Here is a 6,000-nt window from a genome sequence, read left to right on the forward strand (position 1 = left end):
ATGGGAACCAATGACACACACACACACACACACACACACACACACACACACACACACACACACACACACACACACACACACACACACTCTCTCTCTTTCTCTGTCTGTCTGTCTCTCTCTACACACTCAGTACATATAACTGTCTGTCTGCCTCACTCACTCACTCAGTACATATAACTGTCTGTCTGCCTGTCTCACTCACTCACTCCATATAACTGTCTGTCTGCTCTTCTCACTCAATCCAGATGACTGTCCGTCCACCTGTCTCACTCACTCACTCACTCAGTACATATAACTGTCTGCCTGTCTCACTCACTCAGTTCATAGAACTGTCTGTTTGCCTCTCTCACTCACTCACTCTGTTCATATAACTGTCTGTCTGCCTGTCTCTCTCACCTACACACTCAGTCCATCTAACTGTCTGTCTGCCTGTCTCTTTCTCCCAAACACTCACTCCATCTGACTGTCTGTCTGTCTGTCTCTCTTTCCAAATCACTCAGTCAATGTAACTGTCTGTCTGCCTGTCTCTCTCTCCAAATCACTCAGTCAATGTAACTGTCTGTCTGTCTGTCTCTCTCTCCCACTCACTCAGTACATATAACTGTCTGTCTGCTCTTCTCACTCAATCCAGATGACTGTCTGTCCACCTGTCTCACTCACTCACTCACTCAGTACATATAACTGTCTGCCTGTCTCACTCACTCAGTTCATAGAACTGTCTGTTTGCCTCTCTCACTCACTCACTCTGTTCATATAACTGTCTGTCTGCCTGTCTCTCTCACCTACACACTCAGTCCATCTAACTGTCTGTCTGCCTGTCTCTCTCTCCCACTCACTCAGTACATATAACTGTCTGTCTGCCTGTCTCACTCACTCACTCACTCACTCACTCACTCACTCAGTTCATATAACTGTCTGTTTGCCTGTCTCACTCACTCATTCACTCACTCACTCACTCAGTTCATATAACTGTCTGTCTGCTTGTCTCTCTCTCTCCCACACACTCAGTCCATCTGACTGTCTGTCTGCCTGTCTCTCTCCAAATCACTCAGTCCATCTAACTGTCTGTCTGCCTGTCTCTCTCTCCCACACACTCAGTACAAATAACTGTCTGTCTGCCTGTCTCACTCACTCAGTACAAATAACTGTCTGTCTGCCTTTCTCACTCTCTCACACTCATTCATTCAGTCTCTCTATCTCTGTCTTCCTGTCATTCTGTGTTTCTCTCTGTCTTTCTTTCTGTCTCTCCCTCTCTCCCTCTGGCTCTCTCTCTGCTACCACTACTGCTGCTATTCATGCTACTACCAGTACCAATACTACTACAGCTATTAGTACGATTGCTACTAGTACTAATACTACTGCTATCACTTCAAATACTGCCATTATTATTACTACTTCTTCTACTACTACTACTGTTATATTAAATACTACGACCACTACTACAGCTATTACTACGACTACTGATACTACTACTTATACTGCTTCTTCTAATTACTCATACTTCTACTACTAATAATACTTCTACTACAACTTCTACTACTACAAATATCACTACTGCTGACATTTTTTAAGCCATAGAAGCTGTTCGAATATCAAAATATTCAGCTTTTTCAGGAGAGGGGTGATATTTGTCATATTTGTAATCTTTAAACTTTTTGAATTATTAAGCTTTTTGCAATTTGTTTTGAATGGGATATCTATGGAGAAAATCTTCAAATCCTGTTAAACTTCTTCAACTTTCAAAGCCTTCTTTCTCATACTTTCAGCTACAGACACCATAGTTAGACGTTTCAACTAGAAGGGTTTTCAGCAGTGCAGTTTAAATGCTTTCGAGCTTCAACATTTTTCAAACCGGTAGTCTCTCATTTCTGTATTTTCAGCAATGTTTTTGCAATTCATTTCAGCTTTCAACTTTCAGCATTCCAACGCATTTTCAGCAGGAAATGCATTTTCTAGTTCAATGTGGCTTTGTGGCACAAGGCAGTAATACTGCCTGTGCCAAAGCACACTGACTGTAATCCTGCGGGCTTATTGTTGGAATGCTGATTCGGCATTCCAAGTATTGTTATCCTAATCTTTATTCTTCAACTATTTCTTCCGTACGTATTTTGGCACTTAATAACTTCCACATTTCTTAAGCTACAGAAACCGTTCAAATATGAAAATGTTCAGCTTTTTCAGGAGAGGGGTGCTATGTCTTTTTATGTTTCTAATCTTTCAACTTTTTTAATTATTAAGCATTTTGCAACTTATTTTTTGAATGGGATGTCTATGGAGAATATTTTTAAATCCTCTTAAACTTGTTCAACTTTCAGATCCTTCTACTTCCTCATACTTTCAGCTACAGACACCATTTAAACTTTCAAATGTTGAGAAAACCCTGACCAATGATTGTATGTTATAATCATTTTGATATCTTTTACACTTTTTGAATAGTAGCATTTTTGCTTTCATGTGTTTTTCAGTCCTTTTCTGCTTTTATAATGGGTGTGTATTGCGCAGCTTAGAGTGCGTGATGTCACCGCTAGAGTGAAGAGAAGCCTGAGATTCCTGTGAAAAAAATATTTGTCTTTTGCGACTGACTCCTCAATTTTCACTCTACATGCATCATTTTTGGATGGAAACGTAGCTAATCTTGTCCTTGTCGTAGACATATGACTTTGGAATCCCACAGGTTTACACATTTGGCTCAAAAGCCTTTACTTGAGAGGAAAACCAACTTTCTCCTCCATAGACCCCAATGTTAAAACATACTTCAAAAAAGTCTTGCACAGACAACCGTACCCCATTTCTAAATCGCCATTGAAGCCACTTTTTTTTACACTACAGATCCAATATTCGCATGATCTGTTCTTCAAGTCATCCTTGCACTTCAGTCTTAATATCGGAGCAATAGGGGCTATGGTTATGGGAGTTTTGTGGTTTTGTTTGACAGGTGTTTTCCAGTTTTTTTCTCATGAAAAGGCGGCAGGCTCACAGGTGTTCGTGCTTGAGCTAATTACTAATGTTTATAAACACACAGACTCTCCAACTGCTGCGCCGTCACCATGGGAACCGATGACACACACACACACACACACACACACACACACACACACACACACACACACACACACACTCTCTCTCTTTCTCTGTCTGTCTGTCTCTCTCTACACACTCAGTACATATAACTGTCTGTCTGCCTCACTCACTCACTCAGTACATATAACTGTCTGTCTGCCTGTCTCTCTCTCCAAATCACTCAGTCAATATAACTGTCTGTCTGCCTGTCTCTCTCTCCCACAGTCAGTCCATCTGACTGTCTGTCTGCCTGTCTCTTTCTCCCAAACACTCAGTCCATCTGACTGTCTGTCAGCCTATCTCTCTCTCCAAATCACTCAGTCAATGTAACTGTCTGTCTTCCTGTCTCTCTCTCCAAATCACTCAGTCAATGTAACTGTCTGTCTGCCTGTCTCTCTCTCCCACTCACTCAATAAATATAATTGTCTGTCTGCTCTTCTCACTCAATCCAGATGACTGTCTGTCCACCTGTCTCACTCACTCACTCAGTACATATAACTGTCTGCCTGTCTCACTCACTCAGTTCATATAACTGTCTGTCTGCCTGTCTCTCTCCCACACACTCAGTCCATCTGACTGTCTGTCTGCCTGTCTCTCTCTCCCACTCACTCAGTACATATAACTGTCTGTCTGCTCTTCTCACTCAATCCAGATGACTGTCCACCTGTCTCACTCACTCAGTCCATCTGACTGTCTGTCTGCCTGTCTCTCTCTCCCACTCACTCAGTCCATCTTACTGTCTGTCTGCCTGTCTATCCCTCCAAATCACTCAGTCCATCTAACTGTCTGTCTGCCTGTCTCTCTCTCCCACTCACTCAGTACAAATAACTGTCTGTCTGCCTGTCTCCCTCACTCACTCACTCAGTACAAATAACTGTCTGTCTGCCTGTCTCTCTTTCCAAATCACTAAGTCAATGGAACTGTCTGTCTGCCTGTCTCCCTCTCCCACACAGTCAGTCCATCTGACTGTCTGCCTGTCTCTCTCTCCCACACAGTCAGTCCATCTGATGGTCTGTCTGCTTGTCTCTCTCTCCCACTCACTCAGTACATACAACTGTCTGTCTGCTCTTCTCACTCAATACAGATGACTGTCTGTCCACCTGTCTCACTCACTAACTCAGTACATATAACTGTCTGTTTGCCTGTCTCACTCACTCAGTTCATATAACTCTCTGTCTGCCTGTCTCTCTCTCTCCCACACACTCAGTCCATCTGACTGTCTGTCTGCCTGTCTCTCTCTCCCACACACTCAGTCCATCTAACTGTCTGTCTGTCTCTCTCTCCCACTCACTCAGTACATATAACTGTCTGTCTGCCTGTCTCACTCACTCACTCAGTACAAACAACTGTCTGCCTGCCTTTCTCACTCTCTCACACTCATTCATTCAGTCTCTCTATCTCTGTCTTCCTGTCATTCTGTGTTTCTCTCTCTGTCTTTCTTTCTGTCTCTCCCACTGGCTCTCTCTCTGTTACCACTACTGCTGCTATTCATGCTATTACCAGTACCAATACTACTACAGCTATTAGTACGATTGCTACGAGTACTAATACTACACTATCACTTCAAATACTGCCATTACTATTACTACTTCTTCTACTACGACAACTGTTATTTTAAATACTATGACCACTACTACAGCTATTTCTACGACTACTGATACTACTACTTATACTGCTTCTTCTAATTACTAATACTTCTACCACTAATAATACTTCTACTACAACTACAACTTCTACTACTACAAATATCACTACTGCTGACATTTTTTAAGCCACAGAAGCTGTTCGAATATCAAAATATTCAGCTTTTTCAGGAGAGGGATGGTATTTTTCATATTTGTAATCTTTAAACTTTTTGAATTATTAAGCTTTTTGCAATTTGTTTTGAATGGGATATCTATGGAGAAAATCTTCAAATCCTGTTAAACTTCTTCAACTTACAAAGCCTTCTTTCTCATACTTTCAGCTACAGACACCATAGTTAGACGTTTCAACTAGCAGGGTTTTCAGCAGTGCAGTTTAAATGCTTTCGAGCTTCAACATTTTTCAGACCGGTAGTCTCTCATTTCTGTATTTTCAGCAATGTTTTTGCAATTCATTTCAGCTTTCAGCATTCCAACGCATTTTCAGCAGGAAATGCATTTTCTAGTTATTCTTATTCTCCATCTTCCACATCAGAGTTTGCCGCGAAACTTGCCCCACAGCGTTGCCAACACCTGCTCAAAAAGTAATTCAACACGTGCGGCTTGATCGGGAATCGTGAGCTATGACTTTTATAAGAAATTCGTCCAGCGGTTTCCCCGAAAATCGCGATCTACGATGAAAAATCGGCCCATTGACTTGAATGGGATTTTGGCGTGAAGAAAGCAAAAAAAACACTTAACTTTGGACCCATATTGACCAGCCATACTTTAACGTAGAAACATGATTCAAAGTTTAAAACGTAGACAAATTGATGGACGTTATTGAGCAAAATGGACATTTTGCTAGCTAGCATAGTTTTCATGAAGTCACCGATTTAGTTTCAGCAAAACTTTGGGTCTGTTTCAGATTTTATAATGGGTGTGTATTGCGCAGCTCGTTAAGTGCTAGAGTGATGACATCACGGTCAGAGTGGAGCAGAGCAGGAAAAAGTTCTGTGATTTTTCCAAACAAATTGCTCCCATTCCCACAATTTGTACTCTTTATACACCATTTTTGGCCAAAAAGCTTGGAAATCTTGTGCTGGTCGCAACAAAGTGTCTATGGAATCCAACGGACTTACACATTTGGCTCAAACAGCCGTGGAGCGACATGAATTCCAACCGACTGCCCCATTAGACCCCATGTTAAATCAGAAAAGAAATTTGTCAAAGAAAGCAGACGGTACCAGTTTTGTAACTTGCGCTGGCGCTCACATTTATAACACTATAAACATAAAAAACATACCAGGGCGTTCGG

This window comes from Cebidichthys violaceus, unplaced genomic scaffold (assembly GCF_023349555.1).
Source record: "Cebidichthys violaceus isolate CVI_PGR_0920_01 unplaced genomic scaffold, fCebVio1.0.p SCAF_82, whole genome shotgun sequence".
Lineage (NCBI taxonomy): Eukaryota > Metazoa > Chordata > Actinopteri > Perciformes > Stichaeidae > Cebidichthys > Cebidichthys violaceus.